This window comes from Eubalaena glacialis, chromosome 7, assembly GCF_028564815.1.
Source record: "Eubalaena glacialis isolate mEubGla1 chromosome 7, mEubGla1.1.hap2.+ XY, whole genome shotgun sequence".
NCBI lineage: Eukaryota > Metazoa > Chordata > Mammalia > Artiodactyla > Balaenidae > Eubalaena > Eubalaena glacialis.
Window position 1 is genome coordinate 18,447,368 of NC_083722.1, and position 17,021 is coordinate 18,464,388.

The following is a 17,021-nucleotide window of genomic DNA, read 5'->3' on the forward strand; positions in this document are numbered from 1 at the left end:
GTATGGAAGAGTGTCACCTATGGATCGATGGTGATTTATTTTCATCAATGTGTTCTTCTCATGAGGTGCTATGGTTCACACGGGAAGTCGTGGAAACTGTGCCCATGCAGTCAGGCTCCATTATGCTTGCAGCAGGGTTACTCCAACCAAGGCACTTCATCTGTTTTGAAGATTGAAAAAGCCAGGATGTGGTGGATTTTCAAAGAGCCCATCTGTGTGGTGTTTCATTCTCAGTTGCTGGTCTCTCCAACACTCGTGATAACTAAATCTCCATGATGTGCTAGATGGCACGGGCTGGATTACTTGTATTATGAGTCATCTTCTAGTGACCCCCATGCTCCAGGTGGCTGGAGCATGATCAGATAGGTCGTTGTTGCTGTTTTTTTTTAGGGGGGGGCGGGGGAGTGTGGTCACAATCAATTTCCTCTGTTTCATGTGCATGTCTCTATCGTACTGCCAGGCAAACACATGTGACTCTGGTAGAAACTAGTGATTCTAGATATCGTTAGATTGCACAGAATTAAACATTTTAAAATCGTATGATTATCACAATCTTTATTCCCATTCTCCATTTCAGATCCTTAAAAACTATTAAGAGAAAGTATTTTCAACTCATTCATGATCTATTACTATGAGGTCAGGAGAAGTCTAATTTCAAAGATACTGGGATTTCTGTTGGAAGAAATTTAATTGCAAAAATTAGGCCTCTATCTTCAAAGAGTGTAGAAGGGAAAAGTGTGCTTGCTATTATGCTGCAAAGTTACAGGGAGTGTTCCATGAAAAGATCTTGCTCTTGACATATCTGACAAAATTTTTTGCAAGTTAGTTTTTTTTTTTTTTGAGGTATACATTACACACAATAAAATTCACCCTTTTTAGGTGCATATTTCTATGAATTTTGACAAATGCATGCAGTCATGTCACTACCATAATAAAAACATAGATCATTTCCATCGTATTAAAAAGTTCCCTTATGCATCTGTGTAATCAATTTCCTCTTCCCACCCCCAGACCCTGGCAACCAGGGGTCTACCTTCTCTCCCTATTATTTTGCTATTACCAGAATATTATACAAATGGATTGATATAGTATTTCGATTTTTGGTCTGGTTTCTTTCACAAATCTGAGTGCATCTGAAATTCATCCATCCCTTTGTATACATGAAAACTTTGCTCTACTGCTGAGTAATATTTTATTATTTGACTGTAACATTATTTATTGATCCATTCTATAATTGGTGGACATGTGAGTTATTTCCAGCCTTTGATGATTATGAATAAAGTTGCTATAAACATATGAGTACAGGTTTTTGTATGTATATATATTTTCATTTCTTCTGGGTAAATGGGATTGCAGGGATGTATGGTAAGTGTGTGTTTAAGTTGGTAAGAAACTGCCAAACTGTTTTCCAAAGTGGTTGTGCCATTTTTCATTGCCACCAGAAGTTTATGAAGCTTCTGTTGCTCCATATTTTACAATACCTGATATTGTTACTTGGTTTTATTTTTCCATTCTTAGAGGCAAAGTGATACCTCACTGATGTTTTGGTTGAATTTTTCTAATGACTGATGATGTTGAGCATCTTCTGACATATTTATTTGTCATCCATATAGCATCGTTGATGAAGCATTTTTTCAAGTCTTTTGCCTGTTTTCAAATATTTCATGGTTTATTTTCTTATTAATGAAATATTAATTATTAAGAGTTATTTATACATCTGGAAACCAGTTAGTTATCATATATTTATCACATATTTGTTTTGTAAATATTTTCTGCCAGTTTGTGGTTTTCTTTTCATTTTTATAGTATCTTTCAAGAGCAAAAGCTTTTAATTTTGTGTCTGATTTCACAAACTTTTCATTTATAATTCATGTGTTTTGTCTCCTAAGAGATCTTTAACATTTGCCTAACCCAAGATCTCAAAGAGCTAAGAAAAGTTAATGTTCGATGCTTTAAGGTAAGTTTACAAGGCATGGTGATCATGTATGCACAGCAGGCATGGAAGAGGCTGGCTCTGGAATCTGGCCCACGTCACCTGTTAGACCAAGAGAGGACACAGTGGAACTGACTAGCCCACAGAGTCTGCCTGCCTGCCTAGGAGTAAATAGACACATAGACACAGGGTCCAGAAAAGCAGAGTAAATTTATATGTGATCCAGGTAATTGTCAACAACAAGGGGTCAGAGGACAGATGGCTGGAAAATAGGTGAGAGCTTTGAGGATCAATGTAGTTGGAATGTCATTACTCGGGAAATCTGCCCCCTGGTGTCAGAAATCCAGCTGACTTGATAATTATTTCATTCATAAGGTGACAATATTCATTTCTGAGAGAGAAGATCAAGAATCACAGGTTCCTGGCTCTCTGTTCCAGGGAAGTTTAATTCCAGGAGTGTTGAGATGCAATATGAAAGCTTGTGATTTCCTTCTTTATTATAAGATCACAGGTCTTAAGGAACTGTTTTTCAAAGAACCATCTGCATCAGAACCACCTGTGAGGTCATTTCATATGCAGATTCCCAGGCCCCAACTCAGACTTGTTGAATCAAAAGTACTTGGAGGATGGCCATTAAGTCTATGGACTGTTTATAAGCTTTTCAGAAGACTGCTAAAAAACTCCAGTGACTTAAGGTATAACAAATATTAAACACCAAAGGATTAAGATAAAGGGGAGATATGAGGAGAGGCAGCTGTACGTTTTTATACAGTTCCTGCTTTTGAATGGATTGTTTTAGGAGCTGGAGCTATATCTGATTGTAGAAGTAAAATAATTCAGTAGTATTTCTGCAGAGACAGAAAATGGAAAAGGAGAACTAATATTTTGAACTCATATATCAATTGGCAATATACTATATAATGTGCAATATAATATATTACAGCTATATAAATAGTTAGGCAGATAGATGGATAACATAGGCAGAGTAATTTGTACCAATATAAATTTCAGTAATTATGGAAACAATATAAATATAATAATCAGAACAATATTTTAACTGGAAAATTTGGGGTTTTGTTCTGAATAAAATACTTTATTTCATCATTTGAAATGGCAGCGTCATCTCTAATATATCAAAAATATATTAGGCATTTTGGTTATATATAATATTGCACAATAACATGAAAATAAAGGCATTTAAGTAACTGAAACCTGGGAAGTCTTCTGATTATAGATGACCATCTGCATTAATTCTTTATCAAAACTCCTAAAGACTATTTCTTGATTTTTCTCTCTTATTTTGGGTATTGTACAGTGCGTATTTATCTCACGTTGGTGTCTAATTCCCTGATTCTACACATTTAAAATGAATCTCTATAATGCAAGTGAAAATTTAGTCTGTAAATATGAGTAAAAATAGGAATAGAAATATGTTTTGTGGAATAAAACAGCAAGCTATTTTAAATCTGAGATATAAGGTCTTACCGAAAAATATCAATTACAGGCCATTATCATTTAAATAGAAAATTGAAAAGAACCATAGACAATTCTTTTTAAAGTAGAAAGCCATCAGCCCAGGAAGACAGATTTCAGAGTTGCTTATGTCTATTTCACAAGTGAAAAGAGACCTTTGCCCTTGCGGGCTGTTTTGTTTCTATGTTCTACTCCAGTAACTCACCCAAAATGAAAAACAGACTTTGGTTCTGTTATAGCATTATTTTAAAAGAATAAGTCATGTTACTGCATACAAGCGAATTTGGTTTGGTTTGGTTGCTGCAGAAATTAACAAGGTGTCAGATGATCATCGTGACCCCATTTTTATCTCAAGCAGACTAAATTCATAACTGAGAACAGGGCCTCCGTCTGCAGCTCCGCGAAACTGGATTGTGGAGCATTTCACAAGCTCAGCTGGTTCTCGGGGACAGAAAATCTCCTGTATCCTGACTATCATCTGGTAAGAACATTTCCACACTTTGTGACTCACGTGAGCCTTGATCTCACGGTGCTTTCACTTCCCACTAATCATATTCCCAACCTCTGCTTCCTCCGCCCGAGTGTGGAGAATCTACATAAAGAAAGTGCCCTTTCAGCTGTAGTTTTTCTCCACACAGAACTACCCTGATTTTGGAAAGAGTTCAACTCTTTGCCTCCCCTGGGCACATGGAACAGCAGAATAGAAGAGTTCTGCCAAAATGCTAATCATGGAAAAAAATATAACAAGATCCAGATGGGACAAAATGGACATATTTCATTTATCCTGGGAAACTCGACAGTATATCATTTGTGATGCATAATACACCCAGCCTTGGCCCTTTATAAACAAATATTACAGAGGCATATGCCACGAGATTATAAACAGAGTTGTCCGTAAATGTGATGGGACCATACACTCAGTGCTGCACACATGGCTATGGCTTATTCAGCAGCATCCGGGGGTTACAGTCTGTTCTATTGGCTTCTCATCAACTCTGTAATCTCAGCTCACCCAACGGGGCAGAATCTCAGTGGAGCAATTCACCCGATTGAAACTCAGAGGCATTTCACACCGAAAAAACTATGGCTCACTTTGACTTGGCCCTTGCTTGCACTGGGAAACTATGTTTAAGGCAGCCTGGTTTCTGAAGAGCTAGAAAAGCTCTTCTCAACCTTTAGTGGGAAGAAGCAGGTTGTTTATAAAAGCAAAGAGTCCTAGGGTCCCCCTCCCAGTTCTCAAACTCAACCCATCTCTATTGATTCCAGAGATTTTGATGAGATTTATATCCACCTTTTAACAAGTTTTTCAGGTAACTCTGAAGTAATGGCTCCAGGAAATACTCAAAGAAAACACTGAAATAGATAAATTATTAGGTATCTACATTTATGAGCATGAGAGCGATTTCCAAGAGTCACTCTTTCAGCCTTATTCAGGAAGGAAACTGTCCCCCATTCTAGAGGAGTGTAATAGGAGTGTGATAAACTGCAACTAACCACTTCGATTGGAACACCCCCAGCAATGTACTGCAAAACACTATATCCATTCAAAAACCACTAGGCACGAAAGGGATTTTCAATGACCAATTTCTTATACTTTATGTGTCTTGCTTCACCTCTGCACCCCGACCTGTGGCTTCCATGCAGATGAATTGTGTGTATGTTAATATCCAAGATCACTTCTCTCTGTCTCGATTGATTTAAGAAGAAACAGAGCAGGAGGACCTTGCGGGAGCAAGACTCAGGGTAAGTGAGTTGGACATCTGACTTCATGCAAATTCCTTCAACACTCCCTTCCAGATCAATCATTCTAAAACTCAAGGTCTATGTAAAATTGTTTGCAAGTTGGAGTGTAAGGTGGGGAAATAGGAAGAATTTGGAAATCCACCAGGCTAAATCAGTGAGTCTGTGGCCCTTGGTGGCAAAGAACACCAGAAGGGCAGGATGTATCTGGTGGAGGGTGCTTACTCCACCAGATACTCCCCAAGAAAAGTCAAGATTGGTGCACTCATGGAAGCAAAGCAAAGCTGGAAGTAAAGCAATACCCTGCATCTTTACACTACACTGTATTTATGCTTTGATCATGGCTTTGCCTCTTCGATGACTTATGATTTAATTTTTTAGTTAAAAATGGTTCCTATTCGTGTAATATCCCTCTAATGTACCTGGCACGTATTTTGTTTTAAACTAATTGAAGACATTGCCTACTTAGTTGTCTTCTGACCCTCTGCTCTTGAGTCTTCAATCCTAAACGCTTCCCTAAATAGTGGTTATGGGGAAGACAGGACACACTGGGTGCCTTTGTCTACATCCATGTGGAACTGTCTGAAACCTCAGCAAATAGAGCATAATAGTCACATAGCATCATGGTCTGTCCCTTTACATTTTCTTTGGTTTAGTCTGTTTGTTTTTTCTAAAAATGTTCTATAGACTGTTATCATGGTACATCATAGGAAAATCTAAATGTTAATAAATCCTGATATCCTTGTCCAGATCTACAATTTTGTGTCCCCCCAAAATTCGTATGTTGAAACCCTAATGTGAAGGTATTTGGAGGTGGGGCTTTGGGGAGGTGATTAGATCATGAGAGTAGAGCCTCAAAAATGGGATTAATGCCCTTTTAAGAAAAGGCCAGAGAGTTTGCTAGCTCTCTTTCCACTATATGAGGACACCAGGAGAAGTCAATAGTCTCCAACCTGGAAGAGGGCTCTCACCAGAACCTAACCATGCTGGCACCCTGATCTCTGACTTCCGGGCTCCACAACCGTGAGAAATAAATTTTTTGATGTTTATAAGCCACCCAATCTATGGTACTTCGTTATAGCAGCCCAGACTGACTAAGGCAAGACCAAAGTTTGTAAATGAGGCAAGAATTACTTGATGTCATTCTCCAAAGCCTTTAATTCAATATCCCCAAAGCTCTGGGGCTTAAGAAATAATATATTTTAATTTTTTCTTACATCACCTTAATTCCCACTTTGTGCCCGCTTCCACTTGGGTAGAAAAAGTGAAGTGTAGTCAAAGTAGTTTTCCTACCCCTATTCCTTCTCCATGGCATCTAAATTACAGGGATTTCATGGTGCCATGCTTGAGGGTAGGGAGCATCTGATTCTTGCTTATTATCACTGCAGGCTGACAACTCTTGAGCCATATTTCATCTCACCTGCTCTGTAGATTCCAACTCATGCAGGGAGCTGTGGGGATGTCCCACGCTTCTGACTACAGGAGCCCTCCAGGTCCAGCTTTCCACCACCTGCTACCATCCATCTATCAGCCACTGCAAATGTTCAGCTGCTTTCATTTACTGGACTGGGACGTGGGAAACTCTGTGAACTCTTTGGGACAATGAAAGACTCTTTAACACTTCTTTGCTCTTCTCAGGTGCACAGGACATTTTTTTCCGTGAGATGCAGAACTTGCCAGTTTCCCAGTATATACTGTGTGGCTGGAGGATATACTTCTGTGCTGTTAGATTTCCAAATGAAATTCATGGATTCTAGCATTCTTCCTATCCCAAATGAGCTTGGAGGAAAGGGGTAATGTGCAAGGACCTTCTCACAAATTTCTCTCTATTTCTTTTTTTCCTCCCAATTTTTCTCATTTTCTTCCTATGTGGCAAATTTTGTCTAGACCCTAGGGGTTAAAAACACTGTTCTGGTTTTGTATTCTTGTATTCTTTCAAATCTGGTTTCTTTTTGGTTCTTGGCTTTTTATTTGTCAAAAGCCAAGATTTTTATCCTTCTGTATGTTGCAGTCTTCAGCAGGCAATTCTGGCAGAATCCCTTATCCTAGTTTGTTTGGGGCTGTGGTTGGGCTGGGGTGGGGTGAGAACAGAAGTACAGAAATAGTGGGAAAATCATATTGGCTGATAAATCCAAATATTTTCTCACCAGACTTATTTGTGATCTCATCTAAACATATTTTTAGGTTTAATCACAGAAAAGTACAAAGGATTGTAAAGTTGGCAGGATGGGGTCAATGAGTGTGTGAACCAAATTAATGAATTTGATTTTTTAAATGTGCTTTGAATTTAGGCTTTTGTTTAGTTTCCATAAACCAATTATATTTAATTTCACAGAGTAATAAACTCCATGGAACATTGAGTAAACTGGATAATAAGTACAAGAAAAAGTGCAGATCTCTTTTGTTTTGGAAATTTCAAGGTTTGAAAGTATATAAATGACACTTGAAGACCAGCCATGACTCTTAATCATGAGCATTTGTCTTAGTTTGTGGTGTCCTCATTCATTTTGGTCCCAGGCATAACAATTTCTTTTTATTTTCTTTAAAAACATTTTCCTCTTTGTACAACTTTTTTTTGAGCTGACAATTCAGGTCATTAATTGCCTTTTACACTGGCTTTTATTTAAATCTAAGTCCCCTAGGTCTTGGAAGCCTAGAGTTTCATTTCCTCCATGATGAAGCTGTTGGGGTGAGTATACAGGTTGGCAATATGTTCAATATCACAGAAGACACAGTGGCCTGGTGTGAGAGGGAAAACAAAAGTTGAGATCTGGGACTGAGTTTACCCAAAGCTCAGAGGGTAAGAAATAGAAGAAATTATATCAAGAAAATAAGCTTCCCATTCCATGGTCTATTTTTGGCACATTAGAATTGGAGAGGGAAATTCCAAGACCTACTACGTAATTTCAATTTTTGCTCCTTAAACTTTGGGTAGCTGAATATCTGGAAGTTTGCTGGTATGTGTTGATTAAAATAAATACATGTGCTATGTCATGCTTGGGGGTAAGGAGGAGGGGAAAAAGGCAATTAAGATGTGTTGAGTACTAACTATATGAAAGACATTTACATTCATCCTTTTAGGAAATATTTATTGACTTCAATATGAACCACACTTTTTGAGGGTATTTAGTATAACTTGGTGTGCAAAAGTAGATATAGTGCCTGCCTTCACTGAATTTACAATCTAGTGGTAGAAAGCTCAATTAGATCATTTTACAAATTAAAGTAAAATTATAATTGTGCAAAGTGTAATAAAGGAGCAGACTTGGGGTTATATATTCTGTAACAAGATCTTCCAGGACTGAAACTGATTGAAAATGCTGCCAAAATCTATAGGTAAACTCCATCTAAGTCTAAATACTGCCATGCAACCAATGGTAAATAATAATAATCATAGGACAATAATTTGGGTTACTTTCAACAGCCATACTGGTTTTAAAATATTAAAATAGTTAAGAGTTGATAAATAGTTGATTTTCCAAATCTCTTAGTGCCTACCTTCTCTGACTACTATATTATCTCACCAGGAATATCCTGGGTTATCCAAACCCAGACCACAACACAACTCAGAAACTAACGGGTTGACACTTTATAGACTAGGGTCCCTAGGATAGTTCTCCAGTAGCTGGCTTGTATTTTGGTTGACTAATTCCCATGTCTTACTGATTAAATATTTTTAATGTTATCCCTAGCCATATTGAAAATTTATAAAATCAATTTTTCTGAAAGGTCATTATAGCTTCTAAACAAAAAGCTCCAGCTTCTAAGCAGAGAAACTATAATTAGAAGTTAACTTGGAAAGTTTGAATGGTAAAAAGAGTACATAGAATAGAGATGCACAGATGCTATGATATAAAGGATCATTGTTTATATGTAGAATAGGAAAGTCAGTGTGTCTCAAGCACACAGAAGAATATGCAAAATGGTGAAATATGGCTTTAAAGCAGACAAGAGTTAGACAACATAAGGTCTTAGAAGTCATGCCAAATTTTTGTACCTTAAGAGAAGGAAATGACCATAAGGGGATTTATGTAATGGGCAGTGTGATGGCAAATTTTATACATCAACTTGACTGGATCATGGGGTGCTCAGATAACTGGTCAAACATATTTCTGGGTGTGTTTTGGATGAAATTAACATTTGAATCCATAGACTGAGTAAAGCAGATTGCCCTCCTCAATACTGGGTGGGCCTCATCCTATCAGTTGAAGGCCTGAATAGGACAAAAAAGGCTGACCTTCCCCTAAGTAAGACTGAACTCTTCTTGCCTGGCTGCTTCAAGCTCAGATATTGATCTTTTCTTGACTTCAGATTTTAACTGAAACATTGGTTCTTCTTGCGTCTCGGGCCTGCTGGCTTTTAGACTTGAACTTACATCATCAGCTCTCCCAGTTCTCAGGCCTTTAGACTCAGACTGGAACTTACACTGCCAGCTCTCCTGTGTCTTTGGCTTTCTGATTGCAGATCTTGGGACTTCTCAGCTTCCATAACTGCATGATCCAATTCTTGTAATAAATTTTTATGTAACTCCATACACTGTTGGTCTGTTTTTCTGAAAAAAAAAAACAGACAAATACAGGTAAAATAATCAAATTTGGCTTTGAGAATCAACTCTAGCTAAGCTACTGATTAATTAGAGAGAATAGGAGTGAAGCTGAAAAGACTTTTAGGAGGATAATGAATTAAGAATAAAGATAACTTAGTCTATAGAAGCAGTTCTCAGTGGAAGTGACATGCACTTTCCTGGACAATTTGGAAATTAATGACAATGCTCATGTTCTGTTTTGTTTTATTTTTTCAGAGCAGTGGCTATTGGCTACTGGCATGTATTGGTAAGTGGGTCCAGGTTTTCTAGGCATATTTTCAATGTGCAGGACATTTAAACTTAAAGGGACAATAGTCTGTGTCTCACAAAACTTTAGAATGGCCCAGTAAAAAGCATAGACTTTCATATAAATGAAAAACCTGTCTATAATCTAATTCAATTTTAGATATAAACACAGTATTTTTGCACAATTTAAGTGTAAACTAAATTTTCCAGGAATGCATCTACTATATAAATTGAGACATAATGGTATTTTAGTTTGTTTGAGAAATTACTACATTTTGGCCATTTTGGAAAATCATATCGCTGAAGGTAATGCTGCTCCTGCTTTTAGAGTCCAATACAATGGACCTGTATTTGTCTGTCTTTGTAGCTTTCAAATCCAGAATGATTCTTTATGTAGGTGCAAACATCTGACTCTTTCAGGTTTCTGGTCTAGCCATGTCTGATTTTTACAAGTTGAAATGCATATTATTATCATATAATTTCCTCTATTTAAACTTCATATTACAGTTAAAATATTTTTATTTTGTTTTGAAATTTTGTGTGTAAGTTTGGTTATATTATATATGAATTCATTTTGTATATTAAAGGAAGTATTATAAAATATTTTATAGGATGGGCTGATCTTAAACAGTTGGGAATCACTGGCCTTGGATTCATGTTTCTATCAGCAGAGATGGAAAAAGTAGATAGAGTCCAAAGATATTTAAGAGGTGAAATTAACAAAAAGTGATGAGTGATTGAATATGAGGGTGGGATGGGTCGGGAGAGAAGGAAGAGTCAAAGGTGAGTCGTGGATTATGGTTTGCACAAATAAATGAATGGGAGTGCCATTTACTGTGTTAAGGGAAACTGCAAGATGGCCTAGCTTAGGATGATCAACATAAATTCAGTTTTGGTGCACATGCCTATGAGGTCAGACAGAATAGATGGAACTAAGTATCAGAAAAAAGGTCTGGGCTAGCAAAATAAATTTGGGAGTCACTTATGGCCAAAGTGAAGCCTGAGATGAGATTCCCTATCCTATCTACACCTGAGCCTTGGAGAATTCCAAGGCTTACAGACATTTAATATTAAATTCTTACCAAAAGGTGTTAGAGAGGCATTACTTACTAATCCCATTTTATGGTTGAGAAAATGGACGCAGAGATTACTCTGACTAAAATCACCAAGAGAGGAAGTTGCAGATTTGGGGATTGTGGATTGAAAAAACAAGGTCTAAATTCTGTTTTCATGCCTTATGAGTATATCAGCGAAGAAATAAAATCTCTCAGGGAAATGTACATTGGGGTAAACATAAACTGTAAATATTATAGTTGGGAGGTAGTTCTTTACGGGTCTCTTAATTTCTGCACATCTTGCTAGTAAGGCTTTGACTGTCCTTTTTCTGGTTGTCATTAATAAGAATATTTATACTGTGAACAAACCTTGGAAGATAGAGATAGTATCTCCCTCTGGAACAAAGAGTAAGCATGCTTATTGCACACTCTAGAAGGACTTGGGTTTCCTAAACGCACGGTCATCTTTTGTAACACTATCCAGTGGGTGTGCAGGCATCCATCTGGTCTCATCCATGTCGCCCCCATGGGACTTGAGGCAGGGAGAAATGATGCAAGTGTGCTGCTGTTCACGTGGCCTCATGTATTATAAGTAATAAAATCCTTTCTCTCTGATGTGGCCTGAAGTCTCCTGCCACCAACCATACAAAGGCAGTAGGCTGACTTGTTAGGTTGCAAGTAGCATAAAAGCTTGAAAATTCTTGAGAATTATATGGTATGCTAACTACTTATATAGCACGCTAGAAGAGGATAAGGGCTATAGGAAAAAGAGGAAAGCGAACAGTTTAGGCGGGAACAGGCATCGTGAGGTGGGGTTGAAGATTCTAATTTTAAATAGCGTGGTGAAGTATCTCATGTTAAGAGGTGAGCTAGGACTTGAAGGAGTTGTTTTGAAAATACAGAGGAGAAGAATATGCCAAACTGCAAAAAAAAAAAAAAAAAAAAAAAGTCAGTGTAGGTGCTCTAAGGCCAGAGTGCAGTCAGTAAGGAGCAGATAGGTGGGGTTTGGGTGGCAAGGTCAGTGAAATAGTAGGATCCACCTCAAAAAGTCTTTGTCAGGCGTTTGAAGACTTCAGTTTTACTTCTGAGTGGAATGGAGAATCCCTGTCAAGCAGCAGAGTAAGATGATTTGACTTATATGTTAAAAGACTCATGGTCACTGCTCTGCTGAGATAGTCTCAATGCAATGCTTTTACTGTTGCTTAAGGAAGTAAAAGTATTGCTTAAGCAATAATGAAAGCAGAGAGTCAATTTAGGAGACATCTGTACTTCATTATCCAAGGGCTTTATTATAGTGTCTACTTATATATATTTAGAGTATGGGAAGGCAGGCCTGCTTTAAAAATATTTATTACTGGAGTATTTGTTCCCTACTGCTCAACTTAGAGTACATTTAAAATCCCCTCTTCATAAACTATGCAAAATTCATTATCATGAGTATCCAAGAGCAAGGACCATTTTTTCTGAATTCTTAGATTAAGTCATGATATTCAGGAGAACAATAAGACCACAGGCAACATAGACCAACATATTTGTTGAGGGTGATGATGGGTGGGGAAATAATAAACAGCATTTACCAACCAAGTTAGTGTTAACTATACCAGGAATCAGGCCTTTATTAAAATACTAATAACTTTGGGATGCTAATAGACCACATTAACTCGGCAGGTGCAATAGATGATTGTGAACAAGGGAATTGTTTTAATTCAACCTACTTCTTCATTTTTTGCCTATTCAGACACAATATGATTGGGATTCCATTTGTGCGTGTTGGCACCTGCAAGATTATCTTTCCTAAATACCACAAAATAGATTTTCTACCGTACTCCAACCAGGAGACTTCATTACGGTGCCTCTGAGGAGCTTGAAGAAGAAGTGACTTTAGTCACAGCATCAGCACTCCGACAGCCGCTAAATAGTTGGTTCACTGACTAATTTGAACCAGAATTTCATCATAGTCTTACAGCAGATTTGGATCAAATGGTTATCGTTATTAAATCAGTGCATGTACTAAATGCTAGTCTGACTTTACCACAGAGAGAGCAGGTGGCCACCTCGCCTCCCCACGCAAAACATTACTGGGAACAAAATGCAAAATGACCAGTGTGTGTGAGTCAAAGAATGGGATTTGGAAAGAGTAGGCAATTTCCAGTTTGCCTAGGGTAAGCAAAAATTCCACAGTCAACTGCTGACTAAATGGATTAACAAATTCAAACATTTTCAGGTTAGGGAGAGAGAAGAACTTGCAAATGAACTGACAATGGATTTAACAGGTTTTAGCCTGAGGTAGTTTAAAATTTTGAACAGCGCTTGCCTAGGAAATGGGGGCAATCTTGAAGCAAACACTAGTATTGAATCAGCTTTGCTATTACTTACAGACACCTTGGTTCACTGACTTTCCAAATTACTGTTGATTATTTCAGCATATTTCTAATTGGGTCACCAAAATAGGCATACTTCCTCTGAGAAAGCAATATATACCCATAGCATGCTCATGCAAATCAAATATGCTGTTTTCTGTCTTCTGTTATTCAGAATATTGAAATATGCCATACTCATGACACAATGGAAATATTCAAACTGCAAGGTGAAGCATATTAGAATATGGCTTAAAATGTCTTTAAGTGGCAGGTATATATTTCACAGAAAAATATATGTGTTCAAATATTAATTAAAGCTAACTGGATTTTCTACATTATGTCTCAGAAGCTTTTTCAAGGTATATTACTACCCATAAACTCTCCATTGAACACTTTTGCTATTATACTGTATTACAGGCAAACATTCTACCCAAGTGATTTGAATAGGGGAGACTCCAGTACAAGTTTTTCTTGACTAAGCCTGTGTCACTCCCCTGAAGAACATGGTTTGTGCCTTCCACCTCTGAAGCCAGCACGTCATGTGCCAAGACACACATGGCCAGAGCTACAAGCCATGAAACTAGTGAAAATAGGCCCCTACACTAAATCTCATCCGAACTCCCACTTTGATATATAAATCCCTTTTTACAATGAAAAGAGTTACATCTTTTAACTTCAAGCAGAGGAAGTACTTTTGGGCCAACCAAGAACAAGATGCCTTGCATTTGAGTGGGGCATGGGTGGGATGGCACAGTTTGCAGAGGAGATGAACCTTGCAAGGGGAGGAGAGAGCATAAGGGACTGTTCTCCAGCAGGAAAGCCCTCCCGTGTTATCTCTCTGTCACTCACAAAGGTAACAGGAGAAAGTGGATGTGGTTTTGGGTGAGAAGGCTACTTCCTCCACTGGAGCAGTGGTTGATAGGAAGTCATAGGAGTTCATGTCTAAGGGACTGATTTTCTCATAGAATTTGGAGGGAAAGCAGTTGGCTGAGAGTGAAGTAGGCAATGGGAAAGTCATAGATTTAAGAAAAGAATCGAGGGTTTAGCACTGCAAAAGCAGGAATGAGACAGTAACCTTTAGAGGGGACACCTTAAGATTGCAGGACAGGATCAACACTCTGGTGAGCTTCTTTTGTGTATTGCAAATAAGTTAGAAGCACAATTGCAGGAGAAGAGAGCTTCAGAAATATTTTGAGTACAATATCCGTATTTGAAAGAAGTATATAGGCTCTTAAGGTAACTATCTTGAGGGACAGCCCTTATTTCTATATATAAGCATTGACACTCTTAATTTAAAAAAAAACTAGGTCATTACATCTCATATAAATGCAGACTCTGGTGGTTACATGAATCTACATATGTAATAAAATGACATAGAACAACAGAACTCTCACACATATTGTACCAACAACATCAAATTCTTGGTTGAGATATTTTACCATACTTTTGTAGGATGTAAACTACTGGGTGAAAATGGGTAAGGGGTACATGTGCTACCTTTACAGCTTCTTGTGAATCTATAGTTATTACAAAATAAAAAGTAAACTCAAAACAAAACATTAACACCCTCCTCTTCATAGAGCTGATCATATTTTTTGGTGTATTAGGCAAGAGGACACAAGCCATGAGGTAAAACAGTAAAATAGCATCTGTTTCCAGGCCTTCTGTCAGCCACTGTAAAAACAAATATATACTTCAATGATATTGAGAATGAGAACTCTAAGTTCCATGTTAAAAATATGGTACCAGGCTTTTGGTCGACAGCCATCTATAGTTGTTCCAGAGGGAAGTACATTGCCCCACTTTTATTAAAAGAGGTTTGCTTTATTCATCACAAATCAGGTAACAAGGGCCTGCAACCACCTTTAATTGATTAGAAAGGAGCTATTGCAAGTACATAAGGTACAAAAGAACATATAAATTGTTGCCTGAATACCAAGAACTATCGATTACTAACTACAATTTGTGTTTTTGAACGTGAGAAAAGGCTGGCAGAATATAACGGGACAACAAAGAAATCTCAAGTCATCTTGCTACAGTCAGTCCCCTCCAATTCTAAACAGATAAAGTTAAGAAAGCTGAGAAGGTAATGTCACCGAGATTTCATCATTGTATCATCAACTCTACACATGGATGCCTAGAATAATATGCTAATGAGAAACTTATGTATGACTCTTTTAAAATTCAAATCTCCTAGAGTATGATAGAAAAGGTTTTCTTTGTTTATGTTGGATGGTTAACCAAATTCAGCTTTGATTATAATTACTGCTTCAGACCCGAATTGGTACAAAGTGTCCTATGTCTATATCTTAGACAAATTTTAGACTATGTGATGTTTTCAAAGCACAAAAGTGCTCCAGAGCACAAAATGGTGTCTAAAGTTGTCTCAAAGAGTCTATGCTTGAAAGGAATGTTTAATCATTTAAAAATATAATTAATTTTTCTAATTATTTTAAAAATCTTTTAAAATTAAAAATTATAATTACTTGATGTCTGAAGTACTTACTTACCCCACAAGTTAGATGCACATTCACTGAGTCAGACACTTGATGCCTCCAGGTGTGCTGAGTTGGTATGGTAGTCCGGTGTCATTTTATTCTCTGTTTTCTGATTTTGAGAGAGGAAGATACCATAAGTAACAGCTGAAATGTCAACAGATATAATTGCAGATAAATTACTAAACAGTGTGTATATTTCTATGAAGTGGCATGAAAACTGGGGAAGTTCCAAAATGTAACATAGAAAGGAAAAAAAAAAACCCTAAACTTAGCCTGAGCATAGAATAAAACAGTAAAACAGTTTTGTAATTTTAAATACTGTCTATATACTGATGATCCCACTGGCTGCAGCCTCTCCTCTGAGCTTCAGATTCATGAATGCAGTGCCTACTCAACATGTCCACTTGGATTTCTTTCTAAACACACCTCATGTCTAAGACAGATTTCCTGACATGCTCCCAAAATTTTCTAGAACTGCACTCTGCCCAGTCTCACTTGATGGGAAAAATCACTGGTTGGGGTAAAAATCTTGAGTCAGTCTTGTTTCTCTTCTTTCTCTCGTAAACATTTCAGTCCCATTAGGGCATTGTTCTGGTTTTACCTTCAGATATATCCAAAATCCTACCATTTCTCACCATCTCCACTGACGCCACCTTAGTTCCAGCCACCATTTTTCTCGCACAGATAGTTGCAATAGCCTCTTCTTTTTTTTTTTTAGACGCAAAAATATTTTAATGAAAGAATCAGGCCAGCAACACCAAAACTCACAAAAAGAGGGACAACCAAAATATTATACTTCCTAGTAGACGTACACAACACCAACTATGATGTTTTCTTGAAAACATATTGACCTGAATGTGAACAGACTTCTATATCTGACTACCCATTTACAGGAAATATAGGAGACAGAATGGCATACTACTGACACCATGGGGGTACAATCAGCAAAATCTAGAATGTGGAAAACTCTATAGGAATAGCAGTCTTGTTTCTTCAAAAAAAAAAAATTGCAAGGAATAAATGAGGGAGAAGGAATGTATGAATTAAAGAGATTTAAGAAATGTCAACCAAATGCAACATTGAACTTAGCTTGGTTCTTTTTTTTTTTTAACATCTTTATTGGAGTATAAT